Raw genomic sequence first — 22,133 nt, forward strand, 5'->3', positions numbered from 1 at the left:
TTTCTACTTCTCTAAACATTCATAAATTTGATTCCTCTTTTCCAAAATACAAAAATAGTTAGAAAATAATTCCTATACAGTGAAATTTAAAAGTAAACTGTGGGTCCTCAAAATGTTTCATTTCACCATAAAAAGAAAAAGAGCACCCATGGTTTTTCACTAGACTCTTAAAAACCATGTACCTATTTTAAATGAAGCTAAGGTTCAGTTCAAGGAGAGAAAACTGAAAGTGTACATCACAAAATAAAAATGTCTGAAGTTTATTAAGTATTTGAATTTTTAATACAACTAAATTTCTAATTGAAAAAATCTGATAAGATTTATTTTTATAGTTTGTGATTTTAAATGTGATGCCATGTATCTGTACAAAACTTTTCACAATAATTCTAGGTGTTCTAGAGACTAAAGTGAGTTGTAAATTAGAAATAGTGGTGATCTAGTACTTCTTAACTGGTTAATGAATCAGAAGCAGAACACACACACACCCATAGTTGCTACACCTATTAACTACCACTAGGCAAATTTCCCCTTATCCCAACCAAAATGAATAATAACGTTTTTCTTTTTTTTTTTAAATAACCACTAGTGAATATCATTTATTATAAAAATAGTAAAATAGCAGAAAATCGTCCTATGAGATATATTGATGGGATTTACTGGAGATGGTGAATTCTGTTAACAATCGTTTCTACTCTAATATGGACCTTTTATACTTCAGAGCCCCAGGGAAGGGGGGTGCAGTCATGATGAAGACTAAAAAAAAAAAAGAGAAAACACTTTTTAAAGCCATTGAGATATGTGTTGCCAGTTTCTTATTTGTGTTTGATTTGTTTTCCGAATGCTTTATTCAAAATGTCGTATAGCCTACCATGATTGTTGAAATCTATCATTTCCTTAAACTATTTATGGGATTATACCAATGGCAGAGATCATTTGTCATCAAAGGGATAAGATTAGACATGAAAATGTAATGCTGGCAAAACATATTTCAACAGCAATACACAGGAGGGCAAGTGCATAACAGAACTTTTAATACACTTCACTTTTTTTTTTTTAACCTTCCACTACTTAGAATGTGTTTTCTTACTGACACTGGTAATATGACTTTTAGACAGACCAGCAGTGCATTATACAAACAGTGATTGGAAAGACGGCAAGCTTTTGTTTGTTGGAGTGTTTCCACCTAGTTATTTCTGATAAGGTCAAAAAACTCCTTTAATTCAACTTTACACTTGGCTGATGATGAAAAGTAGCTGCATGCTTTGACATAAAATAACCCACAGACGTCAGCATCAAGTAATAAACATTTTAAAGCATTCCTACTAATAACTGAATTCAGGACAGCAACTGAGAAGAAATACCCATCTCTGTCAAACACTGTACTTCCAAAGTGTTCTGCTAATCATTTGTAAGCACAAGCAACCCACCAAAGTCTAATTCTATTGTTTGCATTTCAGATTAACAGTAATTCAAACAAACAAAAAAACGTTTTAGAAAGTGTTGCAGAACAAATCTTTAGAACACACCCCTCTAAAAAAAAAAAACAAAAACCCACACAAACCCCCAAAACCAGAAACCAATCATGAAAACAAACACAAACAAATAATGAGTTCCTTCTCTTAATTCCCGCCCTTAGTGTCTGTTAAGAAAAGTTACAAAAACACTGTATTATGTGGTGGATAAGACATGGAAAGCCAAGAGTGAAGAAGTTTAAATCCTTCCAAATGGGCACTTGCAATTCAGGGACTCGACAAACACAGCTAAACTAAGCCATCAGTCTTTGCACTTGCTGACAGAAATTCTCTCCTCATTGCAGAAGTGCAGAATTTTTGAAGGGGTTGCCCATCTGGTTTCTTTAGACTCTTACCTGGGCACATCCACTGATGTCATTTCTAAGAGCAAGTAGAGCATAAAGTCCCTGACAAGGTGATGCTAGATAGTCAGCTAATACGTTGCCTTGGTTTTGGCTGGGATAGAGTTAATTTTCTTCCTAGTAGCTGGTATAGTGCTGTGTTTTGGATTTAGGATGAGAATAATGTCAATAACACACTGATGGTTTAGTTGTTGCTAAGCAGTGCTTACACTAAGTCAAGGACTTTTCAGCTTCTCATACTGCCCTGCCAGTGAGGAGGCTGGAGGTGCACAGGAAGCTGGGAGGGGACACAGCCAGGGCTGCTGGCCCAAACTGGCCAAAGGGCTATTCCATACCATATAACATCAAAAAAACCTGGGGGTGTTGGCTGGGAAGGTGCGGCCGCTGCTCAGGAACTGGCTGGGCATCAGTCAGTGGGTGGTGAGCGCTTGCATTGTGCATCACTTGTTTTGTACATTCTTTTATCATTATTATTATTTTCCCTTCCTTTTCTGTCCTATTAAATTGTCTTTATCTCAACCCATGAGTTTTACCTTTTTTCTGATTCTCTCCCCCATCCCACTGTGGGGGAGTGAGCGGATGGCTGTGTGGTGCTTAGCTGCCTGCCGGGTTAAACCACGACATATGTTCAGATCATGAAACATCAGTACTAACTATTTTTTATTTTCCTGTCTCTGAAAGAAACAACCATTTTTGTGACAATGCAACTGAAATTCTCTATAGACACACAATATGTCTGCATAAGCTTTATTTTCATATCTGAATTCAAACCAATGCTACTCTATGAGCGTGCAGCAAGAATAATCTGTCACAACCGTTAAAGAGAACATGCCCTTGGATATTGTTCTATTGCTTTCCTATTTCTCTGATTTAGCAAAAACTTTGACAGAAGTGATATTTTTTTATTCAAATTCAATAATAAATTATGCAACTGACATCTGAAAACCCAGCAACAGTCATTTGCATGACAGAACACTTACACTGGCAGCACTTATTTTTCAACAAGGTCAAAAATCTCCATCAGTTCTGCACCAAGTCTAGCTGGTGATGAATTGGGGCTGTATACTTTCATGGTAGAAATCCTTCATTAACAAAAGAATAAACATTTCATTTTACCTGTAGAAGTGATGCAAAATATGCATTGAGGATGACACCTGAGGAAAAAGAACAGCAACAGAAAACTCTCTTTACTCTACTGATTCCAAAAGACTGACTTTTCCTATGTCCTCTGAGACAATGTCATTTGCTTTATATTACAGTTCTATTGGGAAAAAATCCACTAAATATTATTAAATTTCCCTTACCTTTAGTATTACTTTCATAACCATTAAATGAACTGATTATTCTTAATAAATTTGGTTCCAGGTCTTGCAGTGTGAATTTACTTTTCACTACCAATACAGTCCTTTCAGCTGAGTGTATACCATTTGCTAAGCATGTCCCTTGATGCATATTATACTTTAGCTGTACTAGGATCTAAATTATTAGCTTGGTTTTAATTTCCCTGATATTAATTTTTTTTTTAAACAGATAATAACACTATAGATGGCATTCTTAGCTCATAAACCAATATTGCATGGAGAAAGCACCTAAGAAAAAGCTATTTTTAAAGAAAAATCATCAAGTTGGTTAGTTGTTTTCTTTACCTAATTAATAGGATGAGAATAGTCTTTCAGAATTTATAATGTGTGGAAAAGCATTCATGAGTTATAAAGAAGTGGGGTTTTCCAATACATTGGTTGCTAGCTCATACACTTTCTTCTTTGTTAAGTAAAGAAGTCTTTCAAATAATGAAAATAATGCACAGCTCAAAATAAGTTCAACAACTGCAATTAAAGTAGTCCTTAATTTCAGTATTGAAATCTTCAACTTTATTGAGACAGTTCATACTTTGTATAGATCTACCTTTTTTGCATCAATGGAGGTCCAAAAGCTTATCCTCTCTGCACATGATCTTTCACTAAATGGAAATTCAGTAGCCAGCTCCACACGTTACCTGATCAGAGAACAGACTTGCTTCCCACAGAGAGGTGTCTGAGAAGCAAAACTGTGTGTTTCAGTCTGAGCATGGAGAAAGGCTCCAATACATGTGAGCACAGCCCCCACATCTCACAACTGGACTCATACAGCTACCAGTGCCAAAAACGTTTTCAATATTGGGTCCACCAGCCCATGGGAATCTTTGTCATTCCACTGTTGGAAGTGAGCATGAACAGTAATCTCATAAATGCTACAGAAACCTAACTATATCACGTTTCTTAAAAGGATGCACACACTCTTAAAAAAAAAAAGCATACCATACAGGCACACAAATTGAAAGTTTGAAGTCAAACTAGTGATTCTGACTTTCATTAGAGCCGATACAAAATTTGAGAAGGATTTGAAATATTTTCATTCATTTTCAGACTAAGATTTTTCTGAAAGACCTCTTTTGCTTTTATAACACTTTGCTCCCTTAAGTCTTCTTTCCCTCCCCTTTTCATTTTGCTACTGAAAAGACATGCAGTTCAGAGATGGGAAAGATGAAGAGAGAATAATAGAACAAAATTAAAAATTTAAGAATCCTATAAATTACTTTAGAAACCATCTTTATCTAATTCCGAAGCAGTAAAAGAAACAGTAGAATTTGACACTAGCCTATATGCCATGCATCCCAACCTTGATATTAGGTTCTTTCCCTTTAATTGTATTACAAAAGAAGTCTTCTTTTTAATACATTCTTCTCCATACAACAGCTGCACAAGTTTTAGACTTCTTGTACACTGTAAATTAACAACAATCAGATTTATGTAATGGAGAGGCTGGGAGAAGCAAATGAGAAAAGCAAAAATGCACAAGTTCTGTAGCACTCCTCCTGTCAGATCAGTCTTGCATAGTCTCCCAAATTCATTGGTATTAACTATTTTACTGATGTTCTCCCTTTCCTGGTAAAATTATAAAAGGAAGAATTCTTTCCTCCACTCTCGAACAAAAATAAAATTTTTTCAACCCTTCAAAAGGGGACTTACAAGTAGCACCTTAGCTCTAGCACACAGTGAATCACAACCAGAGCTGTGGTTCCTTAAAACACAAGTAATTCTCTGTTTTACATTCCACCCACTGTGCAGCAACTCTACAGCACATCCCAAAGAAGCCTGCATCTAGGTTAGCCCACCAACTATTTTCAAGTCCCAAATATTAGGGATATTTAGGTGCATGTAGAGTGAGGTCTTAAAAGATTCTACATTATTCATTACATTAGTAACTTTTAATCAAGGAACTCATCAGGGAAGTAGGGCAAGGCCAGTCCAGTCAACCTGATGCTGATTAGCCCACAGATGTGTTATCATGCACTTTCTCAAGAGATTTTGTTTGGATTTGAGAGCAAAATTATTCCTTGCATCAAACCACGTGTGTCCTTTTTTCTTGTTCAAAGCTCAAGCTAGCAACTGTGATTAGAAAATGAAATGCAAATACTTCTGAAGAAACAGGATGAGGGGAACAATTTCATGATTTCTCACTGACATCAGCAGGCCTACACAGAACACTGCAATTACTGTGGATTAGGTGAGCGAGGCAAGGTACAAGTGGGGGATCTTTGCCAGCCAAAATTTCTGTTTAGCTAATTTCTTTCTACATAAGTATAGACACCTTCCAGACCAAAAGAGTTTCTCTCACCTCCAGAAGGACAAACTTCTAACAGGCTACACAATTGCAGGCAAAAATGAGATAAAATAAGATTATCTCCTCAAATCTCATAAGCTTTTAGGCACATTTCAGCTATTGGCTATATAAAAATACATTTGAAAATTTAATCATATTTACTGGAATAACCTCTTCAGATCACATGATTATTAAAAGACAATGCATACAAGACTATTATTAAATTATCTCATGATATTTCTACAAAAGAAATCCTTTCAGCAACGGTTAGGAGTGTAAAAAAAGGTAAGGAAATTGGAAAGGTAATAAACACTGGCTGATGCAAGGCTTCAGTGTTGTTCTGGCTATAGTTTAGCAGTGTTCAGACATTACTGTTTCTACTTAGCAACCTGCCACTGCTTCCCTTTCAAGTTACCACTTCCCCCTAATAATCTAGCATGAGTAATCTAGCAGGTAGAATTGTCCCTGACCCCTCCACTAAATGAGCTCACATAGCTGAACATACACACTTGTAATAGCAAGGTTATCGCTGGACTGACAGGAAAGAAGTATGCATCCAGGTATCTTGACATATCAAGGCAGAGAGCGGGCAGTAACCCACCATCACTCAGCTACAACCATCACAGGACATCTGACCCCAGTCTTGCAGAAAATAATGCAACTCTTCTCCCAGTCACTCCAGTCTGTGTGATCGAAGGCCTAGTTTCAGTGCAGCACAGCTGCGTAACCTTGGTTCAAACTTCTGTGAAAAGCTTCTAAGTTGCAAGCAAGAGCGGTAAGAAAACAGGGTAGAGCCATACCAGGTAAGAAAGGTGAAATTAAAGACAGATGAAAGAGTGCTGAGACAGAGGTGATCAGTAGCTCAAGGATTCCAGAGGAAAAACTAACACAAATGGTACAAAACCGAGGTCAATTGTATGAGGTTTAACAAGGCCAAGTGCAAGGTCCTGCACTTGGGCCACAGCAACCCCATGCAACGCTACAGGCTTGGGGAAGAGTGGCTGGAAACCTGCTGGCAGAGAAGGACCTGGGGGTGTTGTTTGACAGCAACCTGAATATGAGCCAGCAGTGTGCCCAGGCGGCCAAGAAAGCCAATGGCATCCTGGCCTGTATCAAAAATAGCGTGGCCAGCAGGACTAGGGAAGTGATCGTGCCCCTGTACTCGGCACTGGTGAGGCCGCACCTCGAATACTGTGTTCAGTTTTGGGCCCCTCACTACAAGAGAGACATTGAGGTGCTGGAGCGTGTCCAGAGAAGGGCAAGGAAGCTGGTGAAGGGTCTGGAGCAGAAGTCTTATGAGGAGTGGCTGAGGGAACTGGGGATGCTTAGCCTGGAGAAAAGGAGGCTGAGGGGAGACCTCATCGCTCTCTACAACTACCTGAAAGGAGGTTGTAGAGAGGTGGGGTCGGTCTCTTCTCCCAGGTAACAAGTGATAGGACAAGAGGAAATGGCCTCAAGTTGCGCCAGGGGAAGTTTAGACTGGATATTAGGAAATTTTTCTTCACCGAGAGGGTTATCAAGCATTGGAACAGGCTGCCCAGGGAAGTGGTTGAGTCGCCATCCCTGGAGGTATTTAAAGGACGTTTGGATGAGGTGCTTAGAGACATGGTGTAGTGGTGGTTTTGGCAGTGTTAGGTTTATGGTTGGACTCGATGATCTTAAAGGTCTTTTCCAACTTATATGATTCTGTGATTCTGTGATTCTGTGAAAACGCTAAGGAAAAAAGCAGGTAATTGGAAAACTGCTCCTCAGCAGCACTGATGTTCAGCCTGTCCCAGGGGTAATGGAGATCAATCTCCCCCGCTGAGTGATGACTGCCAGGCTAACCAGACTTGTCAGGTGACTTATTGGAGGGTGGCAAGCATATTAATCATTATCCAGTATCTCATAAGTACCAATTAGGTAATACTTAATTAATTACTTATTATATCAGATGACAATTTTACTTTGTATTCTTAAACTATGAAGATCTGTTTTGAACACAGTAAAACATTTTAAAGAAAGCAGATGGAAAGGGTAACAATAAATAAGAGTTGTTATTTGTACCTATCCAGCTGTGAAGCTGCCTAATGTAACCTGAGTTAAATATACCAGTATCAATAGCACTTCATGGTTTGAACAATGAGGTTGAAAACTCAGTTTCAATACCATCAAAACCAAGCAGCCTTGGTATGTACAGTGGTAGCTTTACTTGAGAATTTCTTTTCTCTTTTGGACTGCTGGAAATACATTCAGTTTTTCAATTACACTATACATGAGCATTCATGATAAGGCAAGAGGCTATATACTTAGAGAATCATAAGAAAAGTCATTAATTCAAAAGGGTCTTTTCATATCTGCAAGTTGTTGCATCTTTCAGACATACTGTGAGAGGGAAAAAAACCCAAAACCACCAAAACTACCCACACACACTTGGCCACCTTCCCTAATATTTTTTGTATTCCAGAAACATATTCCACCAAACAAAAACTTTTCCAAATATCCCCAATATTTCTTGCTCAGGAATTTGGGAGGTACTGAGAACTGTAACGCTTGGCCCAGAAGCCATTGTCAGTCATTCAAAGGAAGACAAATCCATTTCAGTAAGCAGAAAATAAAGGGAAACGACACATTTGTAGAGCTCCTGCTACATCTATTTATTTAGGATTGCTCAAGACAGAAAACTGCACCATATACTCATCATGCAATTTGAGTACTTGGGTCCACCCCCCCAGTACTTGAGCCCCTGCTATTAAAAGCTCTCAACATCCACAGAAGTCAGTCTTTCTCACTTTCAGGGTGACAGCTCCTCTGGTAACCTCTTTTCCTTCCTGAGGCAAGGCACAGGGAGCCATGTCGTATTCCTGATGCAGAACACCACATCCATTTTCCTCCTCTCTTTCCTGCTTTTCACTCTATCCCCCTTGTCCCTAGTGCTGCTCTTATCTATGAGTAGAACTGCAAGATAATGGCAGAACAAAGAAAACAACTTTAAAAGACCTTAGTTAGTGCTTTCATCCCTCCTCCTCCCCTTGCTGCCCCTTGGATGTTTAAATAGTTGTATGTTCTGCTTAACTCTTTGTTGCCTGTGGTTATCTCTGTCTCTCACTGTCAATGACCTTCATACCAGGAAAAAAAAAATCAACTTGCAGATATGAAAGACTGATAAAATACGCACAGTATTTTTACTTCCTTTTGTTCTACAATACTTCCCCTCTTTAGAGATACAAAACCTGCTTGCTTGAAGCATAAATCTTAAAAGATATCAACAGGTCATTCTTTTGCCTTTCAGATAAAGTATCATTAAGTACACTAAAAATATGAGGCCTGTATTCCTCCCCTTTTATGTCATTGTTTTAAGTGTTTTTCAAGATAAAGCAATAAAGTTTTATTCTTTTCGCAATTTGTTTTTGGTCTGCTGAGAGAAAATAAAATGTTTGCAATATTTACCCTAAATTAGCTGTAATAACACAGTCTAAATAAAGACTGTTTCACAGCAGTCTATTACAAATAAGAACTATTTACAGTATTTTATGTGTTACACTTATTCTTAATTCTTTCCCTTCTCCAGAAAGTAAGCTAACAATCTGCATAGCTTTTTAACTTATGAAACCCTAACTGAAGGGGCACGGAGCTAACTTTGTTGCAGTACCCCACCATAAAGGTCCAAATCGAGCCTAAACAGCTCATTGGATCCACAAAATAGCACGCAAGAAACTGATGAGCTTGGATCACCTCTAGCAGATCTGATCACCTGGCCCAACTTAGAAGATAATGCTTTTACAGCTGGTCTGACAAAGAAATAGCCTTCAGCAAGCACCTGGAACACCACCTCAACTTGTGTTTCCAAACGATCACAGCTTCTTTGCTTTTGGTAGCAAAGGTGACACAGGTTGTTTTCATCCAAGTTTTCAAACCTGCAAACATTATACTTACACAACTTTTAAAAGGGTGTGGGACACTAATGTAGTTCTTAAGGACACAAAAGTAGATACAAAGATATGTGGAGGAAGAAAAGGATGCCTCCACATCCCTTCCTCTATACAGACTTCAAACCAGTCATGACACATTTACATGTATGGCATGTTAAATATCAGGTATGTGAAACCATTTTAAATCGCTGTCCCCTCTCCCTTCCCAATACCTTTTTTCTAACAACATATCCTTCCCTTTTGCTTATCCTGCCCTCTCATTTCGTGCATATGCACCCAATTCCTGAATTGCCATTAAAGTTTTTTTATATCAACCTTAAGATGCTCCCTTGAGTCTCTCAAACGTAAAAATCCATACTCTCCATTGCAAGCCTCCCAGACATTACACAGTTCTTCCTTGCCTGCATCCATCCATCCATCCTAAACCAATCCAAGTTTTTTATTCCTCATTGCCTAGCAATCTTCTTTCATCAAAGCAGAAATACAACACTGTCCTTGCACACCAAGTGCTCACCTGGTCTTCATTTTCACATCCTCTGCATAGACAGAGACTGTAGAGACTGGGATTCCCCTGGACAAGCTTGTCTTCCAAAACCCAGCTACCCACAGCTGCCTTGCATAACTGGCACACCTAGCCTTCTCTAAGGAAGAGAGAGCGCATTTCTCTGCCAAAGATGCTGGTGTCACTGCCAATATGAATGCACAGTTTGGCTTCTACTGAATAGCTGGAAGACACCCTCTCCCAGCCAGACGTCACTCCAGCTGACACCCCCAACAAGTCACAGCTTTTGGTGCTCATCTTCTATTCCCCTGGTATCAGGCTGGCAAAATGAATTGGCTGCAAGAGACATGTTTTTCCTGGGGAGTATAAGAGCGAAAAGCAACAAAAACAGGAATAGAAGAACTAAAAGACACAAGAAATTGGCTGGACAGTGGAAGAAACAGAAATGCCAAAACCAGATTTGTCCTGAACTTCTCATACCTCTTCAGGTTATAGTCCACATTTCCTTCCACACAATACCTACAAATTGTTCTTGTTCTCTTCTACTCTGTTGAATATTCTCCAAGATAGCTCATGCACGCATATACATCCACAAGGAGTATTTCAGAATAGAAACTGAAACATGAACTCTCCTTCACAACATGGCAAGTTATCCTCACAGGCTGATAGATTGCCTAGAAGTGTACGTGTTCTGTGCAAAGCCAATTCATGTAAAAATTAAAGTGCTATGCACAACCCAAAGGGACATGTCATAACATCACCCATAATCAACAATCGGAAGCATAATGCATTAGTTGTAATGTTTTATGGAAGAAGTCACTGGGAAGATACTCAGGGAGCACTATTTATGGTAATGTAAGAATAAGTATTTCAGTGAAATGCTCAATGTATGAAAAAAACGTATGGGCTCAAAGTGACAATGCACAGGGCACTCTTGCATCCTTCTCATTTCAGGAAAATTTACGTTTTAAACAACATTCTGGGTTGAATGCCAAGTAGATGAGCCTATGAACCACAACTAAACAGGAATATTTAGGATAAAAGATTTCAAAATAGACATAGACAGCAATACAGACTAGGGATTCTAATCTTATCATTTGTATTGCCACGGCCTCTAAGGTCTCTTGATTAGTTTGTTTTTAAACTAAAAATTAACCCACTCTCTGAAACCTCAATTTATATAGTCAGTGAACTGTCCTCCTGAGTTAAGTCAAATTTCCTCTAGAGTCGGGCGTGTATTTCCTGCAGATGTCTCTGGGAGCCATCTGTATGCTTTAGTAAATAGCATTGGGGGTTACTTGATATCTCAAGAGACGAAGCAGCGAGTGCTAAATCTCTACAAATGGAGGCAGTTGCTCTACCACAGAAGCAAAGGCCAAGTTTAGCACTAAAAATCCAGTCGGTAGCCACATTGTGTTCTATTCTGCAACCCCACAGCCTTGCTGTCTCTTCTCCCAAGCATATAAGACCACTGAAAAGCAGAATAGAAATGTCACGCATATAATCTTTGCAACCGTAACTTATGGATGCTGCTGTCATCTTTCTGACTTTTAATCTGCTCACTTGGGAAAAATTAGGAGAAATAAACACTCGCTAAACAGTCAGTTCATAACAGAAACAGAGATTTATGACATCTCATAAAATCATTATGTGGTTTGCCAACTTGAAACTTAGATGCCGATTCGACCCAAACTAAGTTGAGTTAAAGGCAAAATCCACTAGTTCAGAATTCCATTGCTGCTATCATCAGCACAGGCCCAAGGGAAAAGATTAAAAAAAAAAACAAAAACAAAAAATCAAATTAAAAAAATCTCACATTTCAGAGGGTTTTTTTCCCCTGGGAATAGCTCTCACGAGTAGTTCATGTTACACCACAGATCTTATCAAAGATAAAACTGAACTTGGGGCCCATAAATCTGTGAAAAGCTTTTTTAGCTTTTGCTAAATCCTGAAAGGTAGTGGTAACCCAAAGAAAAGCCTTAGTCATCACCACATGGTAATTTACATCCAGACAGCCTGAAATGTAATTGTTCTCAACACTCCAGTAAGAAACAAGTATTGCATGCAATGGCTTATTGTTTAAGAAGCATTTACTAAAATTCCTTAGGCACCATAATGCATGAATGTCAATTTCTCATCTATGCATTTTATTCTGCCTCTTTCTAGTAGATGGCTGGTTCCTTCTAGTAGAGAAGCCTTTTTTTTTTTTTTTAATTCATTTATGAATTCTTTATCTTTGTTTTTATTGACATGTAGATTTTGTACATTTCTTGAAATATGAGCCATCTAATTTTGTTGAAGTATTAATAGCTCATGTAGCCATCCCTGTAATCTGTGAAATGGGTGATCTACACTGAAAACAAGGAGAACTATGGAGAATGGAGAGTTTTGTCACCTAGATGAACAGGGAATTAGCAGTGCCATTGAATCATTTTACAGTGTGGCTTAGAGTAAACAGATCTATTTTGGGAAAAATAAATGCTCTTTTATTAAGAGAGTACTGAGATAACCTTTTGAAAAATATTACTTTCAGAGGGGAGTGGACTAGAATGCTTACAGTGAAAGATTTTGTGAACAGATCAAAAGGAAATTCTTGAGGTTTTAAATCAGTCCTTGAAGTACAATCAAGTTACTAGAGATTCTTTGGGGAGTTCTTCTGAGGAATTTCTTTTTTTTCAAGTCATTCCAGCATAAACACGGCATTATGAGTGGATTAGGTGAGTGTTCTTTTGCAGATAAATAAATAAGCATAACAATCTCCAATTGCCCTTAGACAGAAGAAAAAACTTGTTCCATATCAAGTTTGTACATATGCAGGAAGTGATTATGTCCCATAGAGTTCATGCCATCTACAGTGTCATTTACCCTAAGCTCTAACCACTAGTCTATTCTGAAGGTTGTTTATTATAGAAAGAGGTAGTGCAGCAAGGATGTGGTTAACTAGACCTATAGCATGAGAGATACCATAAACACCCTTTTAAGTAACATGCTGAAAAGCTAAAGGATATTGTTCATTGAAAGAAAATACAGTGTATTGAATAAAGATATTTTTATTTCATTCCTTTTTAAGTGGAAACTACCTAGATTTCCAAGAATCCAGACCCTTTCACAATGACACCAAAGACAAATCTCCTGTAATACTCAATGAAAACAATAGCAAATGCAGTTACATTATTTGTAACTAGTATGCTAGGCCACAGGTTGATAACCTTTGACAATTATCTAGACAAAACATTGCTTTGATTTCATGAGATTCAGGCTTCGGAAAATACACTGTGAACAGGTCCAATACACATTAATCTAACCAACAAGTAATACCAATCTCTAAACAAAAGTGACATAACTTTAAATTATCGAATTCGATACCTCACCCATTACTATTGACATTATAAATATTATAGACTATGAATCAAATCTTATGTGACCACAGCCATAATGTTTACACAACACACAAATGAATGAAGGCCTATGGGACACCTGGAAATAAACTTCCTTTTGCAATTCAGAGGCAAACTCTTTCGAACAGATGTTGTGCATATGAATATTGGCAAGTGAAATAAAGTAAAAATTACCACATGCATCAAAATATTTTGAACAGTTGTGGCACGGCACTAACACAAATACAACTTAATCTTTCATAGAAGACACTTTCTAAAGATTTAAGCTACAACCTCTGACAGGTTCAGGAACAGGTTGACCAACAAATAACTCCAACTACTTTATAAGCCACTTGGGGTACCTTATGTGTCTATCCAAGAAAGTTAATGGGATTTCACACATCTCAAATAAGGGGGGTGGGTGGGTGGAATCAGACCATATAAATAGATGCCTCAATTAACTCAATCCACTTTAAACAGTATGTAGTACGATAGGTGGTGGTTTGTTTTTTTTTTTTTTTCTTTTCCCGATAACTACATTAGTTACAAGATTTGAATAAGTAATTTACTGTTACTGCTCAGGCATAAAAATTGTGTTTAGTTTAGCGTCTACATATCAAACATATCTTTTGATGTTCTAACTATATTGATGGATTCAAACCAAGCAATTAAGTTTAAATTTGGATGATGACTCAAAATGGTGTTCTTTGGTATTGTCTGTGTCCTTTGTCAGGACTGATGCATGTACCTCTACATCTTTGTCATGTACTGTCATGCTAACTTTTAATAGTTATTTTCTCCTTAGTGAATCCACTGAGGTAACCTCATATAGCTGACCTTTTTTCCACCCCTTTAAACTGAACAAGAATTCGAAGGGCGTGGGGAAACAAACCCCAAACCCATCATCAAAATTATCACTAGAACTTCCCACCTACATCTGGCTTTGATCTCGCAATGAAAGTTTCCTGTGAGCAGCTAAAGATGACCAAGTTAAGCCTTTTTGTGAGCTCCTTTACATAAAAGCCCTAGCTTCACTTGGATAACATCCTGGAAACCATTCCAGAATACTTCTATATTCTGTAATCACAAATTCTGAAGTCACACAGTTAAGAAGATAACTACAGTAATTGTGTCTTTTCCTCAGCAGGCAAGCCACATTCACCTCACTGTTCATTTCCTTCTGAATCCTTCAATCCCAGGATAAGAAAGCCAGTGCTACTGAAATCTGGAGTAACTTCTGCTCAGAACAAAGTTAAATTAGACGGTTTCCTGGCTGAACAAAAATATGCTCCACGTAATAAAGTATTTGGATACACTGAAAACCCTTGCTACGTCTTAATTAAGAAATGACAAACACCTGGGGCTACTGAGTGTACAGGCATATATGCTTTATTGTTAACTGGATTTCACACTCTAATCAACTTAACAGAATAATTTGACTTGTCCCACAAAATAAGAATATACAACATAAACCAAAAAAAACCAGACTCAAGGCATTATCCTATTTTAGATGTCTGAATAATCATAAATAACTGTGCCCCTTGCAATATTATCAAGTTTGCCAATAAAATACAACCTTAGTGAAAGGGGGAGATACTACAGATAGCTAATGTTCTAGATTAAAGGAGTTCTGCTGTAACAAATATATCCCCATATTTGATGAATAACAAGCACAACAGAGTTAAAACTGCCCTATATTGATTCTACCCTGAAGGTAAACCAACTACATTGCAATGCTGTAAATTTCTACCTGGAAACAATTGCTGTCTGGAAGCCAAAGCCACTGCATTCTAGTGACTAGAATTCAGTTTAGCTTGAAGAGACAAAGGCTGAATACAAATTTCACACTGCTGAGGCTCAATATTGAGTATAGTCAGCCATGTACACTTTTGCTAATACATAAAGAGGAGTTAGGAAGTGTGAAGGCTAATAGAAAAATTTTACATCTGTTTTAGGATATACAACATACAAAAAAAATCAAAAAAAACCCACAAAATATTTGTCAGCTGAAAATAAAATTTCTGGACTTGGCCTGGTATTTGCTCAGAAACATGAGTTTCCTTGGAATCAAATTGTGACTTTAGACACAAATTAGAACCATGCATAAATAAGTCTACTTGTGGTTCATACATTATTATTCATCATTATTATATCATATCAATGGTTGCTGCAGGGAGGTACTGGTAGCCAACCTCAGGCTAAATAAGGCTTCTATACCCCATTACACATGACTGATTTGGAAAGATATTTTGTCCTGCTCTATTCCCGAAGTGGAGACCATCGCCATCCACCTATGTTCATTGCTAGGTGTTCAAAGCCATTGTTTCCATGACTGTAATTTTTTAAGAGTTTTTGGAACATTTCTATTTTTTGTTTCTCTCAATTACTACAGTATTCATCTCTGATATATATGAATTGTAGAAGTGCTTATAAGTCTGAACGACAGATGACACACTCATTTTACTGGTCAGTTTTCAAGCAAGACTCATCTTTTTAGCTAGAAAAGCATACAGTTTGTAAGACAACTGGGTACAAACATACAGGTGAGAAACCACAAGGAAATATTGTTGACGGGGTTGTAGCAGCTAGTTAAAAATTTTAAGCAGTAGTACAATACAAGGCTAAAAGTAAAAGCTGAACTTTCAACAGGAGTAAAATAGGAAAAAAATTAAAAACTATATAAAAAAAAGGAATGGCAAATAAAGAAAAAAGATGATGGTATTATGTATGTTCTTCACAAGAGATACAAAACCACTTATTTTCAGCAGCGTCGTAGTAAGTACTCAATTTAAGAATTTAAGAATTCAATTTTTTTTTTTTTTAATGGGTAACTTTGGAAACTTTATCATGAGATTCTGAAAAGAATTCCCCCTCCGACTCCCTCAGACCTGAAGGACATTGAAATAAAACATTGAATAGAACAAGTAAGTGGATTCCTGGTTGGTCATAACATCCCTAACTAGTCTCCAGAATATGTAGAGATCTATGAATTATTGATAACTGGAAAAATTGTTTTTTAGAATAGACACCTATAAGCAAAATGTGTTTCAGAGGTGGGTTCTTGCATAATCACACAGAATTGTATAGGTTGGAAAAGACCTTTAAGATCATTGAGTCCAACCGTAAACCTAACACTACCAAGACCACCACTACACCATGTCCCTAAGCACCTCATCCAAACATCTTTTAAATACCTCCAGGGATGGCGACTCAACCACTTCCCTGGGCAGCCTGTTCCAATGCTTGATAACCGTTTCAGTGAAGTAAAATTTCCTAATATTCCTAATATAACTGCAATGCCAGTTCATTGGTGCCCTCTAAGCTTGCACCAAGAAAGGCCCCGGCCCCTCAAAAGACAACCTCGACATGTCCCTTGGTACAATGCTGCACAGAACAGAGAAGCTGCAACTCTGAGGATGGGTCAGTACACGCATGCATGATGGAGAAGAGCTGTGGGATGCGCGAAAGAGGAGTCCTGGCTTTTCTTTTCAGTAACAAGTTAATGTGCTTTAGGGGATATTTATATTTCTTGTTGTCTTTTTTGTTGTTGTTGTTTTTGCAGCTTACTATTTTTTCAGGATCAGTCAGAAGTTTATAAAAGGATGTATTTTTATGTTGAGCTTGCCTAAGTCCTTTTATTGGCTGTTAACAGTAAAACCTTATAATTTTGAGTAAAATCTGTTGCCTTTACAAGTTCCCATTCTCACAAATTGTAAGTTGTGTCCTACGTAAGGTCATATAGAAGCAATAATTGTCATTTTATACAGAGATAAGGGGAAATTGATAGGTTTTTGCTTATACTGTATAATGTGAAGCTAAACGAGTTTTAAAACTGTCTAGCCATTAAAAATTGAATAATGCTTAGAGTGTGCATGAGTTTAAAAGTTGCATACCCTAGTTCTTGATTCTTCTATTAAATGAAAGCTGTTACACTGTTTTAGTTTGTCCCACGGAAAACCCTTGACCTCTTCATGCATACAGATGAAAAAAAAAGGGGGGGAAGGGAGTGGAAAAAAAGGTAACCATCAAGGTAGTTCTTGACTTGCAGCTTTTGTATGAGATGGATTTCCTCCAAGCTTGTGTAAGGCATAAAACTAAATAGCTTTCTGACTAAATTTTCTATTTTAAAAGTGAGCATGGTGAGTGACAAAAAGGCCTCTGACATTTCTGGGGTTTTGGGGGGGGTTATAGCGGGGCAGATTTCCTCTACATTTTGTGAATGAGCACTGACACTTTCTTACAAAATGTTAGTTTGAAATTTTAATTTTTTTTTTAAAAGAAATAAACTTTGTCTTTAACAAATATAAAATGTTGCAGCTTTTCAAAAAAATGTTTTTTTTAATATATATTTTTAAGCAAACTTGAGTTTTATCTCAAGTGCTTTGCACAATAAGTTTCTGAGCTTTGGTAAGATCTCTGAATACTCTTGTAAATCAAATCTGAATAATTTATACAAGCCACTTTAAAGCTACCTACATTATCAATATACCATGTATGTCATAGTTATTACTGTTTTGAATTCTGATTTTGAGCTTCCTTTTAATTAGTTTTGGATTTTGTTGGTAAGCCCAAATCTAAACTTAACTTCCTTTAATCTGCATTGTTTCATGAAGACTCTTTACAAACCGTAGTACTTTCTTCCTTTCACTTTAGTTGCTAATTCCAATACAGGAAAATTAAAAATATTTATGCTAATGCTTTCCTGACAAAATACTGAATTTGATTTGCCGCTGACAAAGAGATTCTGCCTTTGAAGAAAATTCTGACATATGACTATGATATCTTACCCACTTACATTATTCAAACTGTGTTTTTCACATACACTGAATTCATTAACGTGTTTGTCTACTCTTGAAGAAATTTGTAAAATGTTAAGGAACCAGAGCTAAAGCTATACATAGGCCACATTTTGTCTGACCTTCCCTTCCTTTTCTGAATATTTGACTAGGCAACTGTAGCATATCTTTGATGTATGATTTTACATCTATCTTGTTCTTTAATTTCCAATGTTTTCAAGGAAAACAAACAGTAGAGTTAGAACATAATTTTCAAACAAGTGAAATTCTGCAAATGATCTACATTATACTCAACGTCAGTCATTGAATTCGTTGCACAGTTGGATATCAGCCACTCGGGCTAACGGAGTAAATGTGGCACACAGCTGTAATAAGTTGTCATCCTCTGTAAAGGTAAGCTATTCACCTAGTCAGATGAAGCATACATTTTGCAAGACAATTTGAAGTAGGAATGTTGTAAGTTGAGAGTCTCAGGTTGTACTCCCTGTTCTTTGGGAAATGCTTTTTAACAATAAAATCTTTCTCCATCTCCACCTCTTATTCATTGCTCACTGGTGGGAACAGTGTCACCGGTTCCCACACCAAATATCCATGCGCTCTGTATACAGCTTCCTTATACAGTATTTTCATCATCTTGTCTATTATCACAGAATCACAGAATCACAGAATTGTATAGGTTGGAAAAGACTTTTAAGATCATCGAGGTCAACCGTAAACCTAACACTGCCAAGACCACCACTATTCCATGGCCCTACGCACCACATCCAAACGCCTTTTAAATACTACCAGGGATGGCGACTCAACCACTTCCCTGGGCAGCCTGTTCCAATGCTTGATAACCCTTTCAGTGAAGAAAAATTTCCTAATATCCAGTCTAAACCTCCCCTGGTGCAACTTGAGGCCATTTCCTCTCGTCCTATCGCTTGTTACTTGGGAGAAGAGACTGACCCCCACCTTTCTACAACCTCCTTTCAGGTAATTGTAGGGAGCAATAAGGTCTCCCCTCAGCCTCTTTTTCTCCAGGCTAAACAACCCCAGTTCCCTCAGACGCTCCTCATCAGACTTCTGCTCTAGACCCATCGCCAGCTTCGTTGCCCTTCCCTGGACACACTCCAGCTCCTCAATGTCTCTCTTGTAGTGAGGGGCCCAAAACCGAACACAGTATTCGAGGTGCGGCCTCACCAGTGCCAAGTACAGGGGCGTGATCACTTCCCTACTCCTGCTGGCCACACTATTTCTGATACAAGCCAGGATGCTATTGGCCTTCTTGGCCACCTGGGCACACTGCTGGCTCCTATTCAGCTGGCTGTCGACCAACAGCCCCAGGTTCTTTTCTGCCAGGCAGCTTTCCAGCTTTCCAGCCACTCTTCCCCAAGCCTGTAGCGTTGCATGGGGTTGTTGTGGCCCGAGTGCAGGACCTGACACTTGGCCTTGTTAAACCTCATACAATTGACCTTGGCCCATCGATCCAGCCTGTCCAGGTTCCTCTGCAGAGCCTTCCTACCCTCAAGCAGGTCAACACTCCCGCCCAACTTGGTGTCATCTGCAAACTGACTGAGGGTGCACTCAATCCCTTCATCCAGATCATTGATAAAGATATTAAACAGGACTGGCCCCAACATCGAGCCCTGGGGAACACCACTTGTGACCGGCCGCCAACTGGAGTAAACTCCATTCACCACCACTCTTTGGGCCCGACCATCCAGCCAGTTCTTTATCCAGAGAAGAGTACACCCGTCCAAGCCATGAGCAGCCGAACTAAGGCTGCTCTAAACTAAGGATTTTCTTAGAAAAATGTAATTGTATTGTAATTAATTGATATAATTGTTTTTAATGACTATATAACAGTGTAAATCTCCGTATCTATATCAACTTTCTTATTGTTAAATCAGCAGATCTTAAATTAAGCTAATTTGGCAAGATGCTACAAACTCTTCCAGATTGAATTGCCCACACAATAGCTTTAAGGCTATAACTGCAGCTGCAGAGTAGTACCAGTTCATTTCCAAAGCAGACAAACATTAACATTTGTAAAGCAAAACTAGGTCCATGGAATTACTCAAGATAATATACTTTCATCTCAACTCAATCACAATGGATCTGGTCAGGCCTGGTGATGGGCTATGTAGGGCTTTCCTTCACTGCTGTAAGATTACTGTGAAGACTGTCAAATTTCTATTTTCTTAATAAGTAAGAAAACCAGAGAATACAGGATTTTCCATACCTGCTTTGCTCCCCATTTAGCTTTCTAAAAGATAACTATTTCTTTGGCTTACTTTGGAATGGGATTAAAACAAACATTACATGTTTGTACTAGAAGAGTGTCTTAAAAAACCCCATTAGATTTACAGTACCAGTGATACCCTAGCAAAGTTGTATTTTAATGACGGTAAGTTATGTTATAGTTATGGCACATTAAGTTACAATATTATTTAAATAAAGCTAAAATATTTTTCATCAGACATAACGCATGCATGTTGTTGAATAGCTGTAAGAAACAATTCTTCAACTGGGGAGCTATTTAGCAGATCAGAAAGTTTCAGTTACATCCAGCTTTAGATAATGTACGTACATGCATGCTGAAAGGAACTAAATCACAAATGGTCAGTTCTTCCAAGGTACAGTTTTTTCTGTAAATTGCCTAAATTTTCTAAAAATGCCCATAGTTTCCATTGTTTTGGTGAACTACTTAGTATACAACCAAGTATTTTAGGACACAAGTCTGAAAATAGAAAGTCAAACTTAAAATTTTAAATAAAGCAGTGTCTTCATTACATGCAGACTTAAACAGCATTAATAGAAGATTTACAACCAACCTCTTCTTTGAATTTTGAAAGTAATTTGTACCAATAAAAATGAAACCGAGGAAGCAATTAACCAGTTAAGCAGTGGGTTCTGCCAGAAAGAATAATACCACAACAATAATCCCTTCAACGTTTAGTTTAAATATTAAAAACAATAGCCACCCTAATGACTATATTTTTCCTCATTAGCATAGAATAAAGGTGGCTGCTGAATTCCCAAAATAGAAGCTTCACATGAGTTTTGGCAGGTGAAACTTGACAGAGAGAATGCCGAGGCACACATTTGATGTTAATCAATAAACATTTGCTTTCAAAATTCACCATTAAGGATCACTTAAAAGCCCAAGAATTTTGAAACTAACATTATCAAAGGTCTAGAAGATAGAGAGCTTTAATCTACTACTATAGCACACAAAACAATGTTAAAAAGGACTATCATTTAATGAGAACAAAAAGAATTCTGCAATAAACATTACCAATACAGAAGAAGAAAGTTTTTAAAGGTTTAAATAATTTTCAGGTTCTGAGATCCCAAACAGTGGAGGAAGTGGAGATCGGAATATTTTATTGATCAGAAAAAAAAATCTGACATAATAAAAAAATAATCTTCAGTCAAAGAGACTGATCCAAAGCCAATTCATGTCACTAGCATCTTTCCCCTATGATTCTGGTGGTCTTTGGAGAAGATCAGAATGAGGCCACATCCTTCTTCATCTAGCAGAATCTACGGAGAACACCACAACATGAAGCTAACTGGACATAGAGGATGAGATGTGAGTGCAAATGATGAATATACTATAGTTTAAAAAAATAAGTATGTTTCAGCTTAACTAAAAAGTTTGCAACAATGTCCCTAGAACAGCCCTAAGCAGTTTTGCTTTAGGAAAAGAAGATAACAGCATATGCTGTAAAAATAGGAAGGACCAAAATAAAAAGAACAGGTGCACATTTCTGTGAATGTATCTGGGTGAGAGAAGTGGCACTGCACAGTGTATATTTGTAGATTAGGTTATTAGAAGCATATGAAATATTTAGAAGCAATGAATTTAAATTCTATTTCTATATTAGGTCAAATTAAATGCAGAATTTTTGAGACAGTTTAATGAATTTGTATCTAGTTCTTTTTCATACTCATTTTTCAGAATACTTTTTCCTGATCTCTTCATAGTCATAGATGTTATGCTGAATGAGCATTGTCCTGACCAAAGAAATTAGCTATAAAATTTAG

The sequence above is a fragment of the Mycteria americana genome, chromosome 2 (assembly GCF_035582795.1).
Source record: "Mycteria americana isolate JAX WOST 10 ecotype Jacksonville Zoo and Gardens chromosome 2, USCA_MyAme_1.0, whole genome shotgun sequence".
Classification (NCBI taxonomy): Eukaryota; Metazoa; Chordata; class Aves; order Ciconiiformes; family Ciconiidae; genus Mycteria; species Mycteria americana.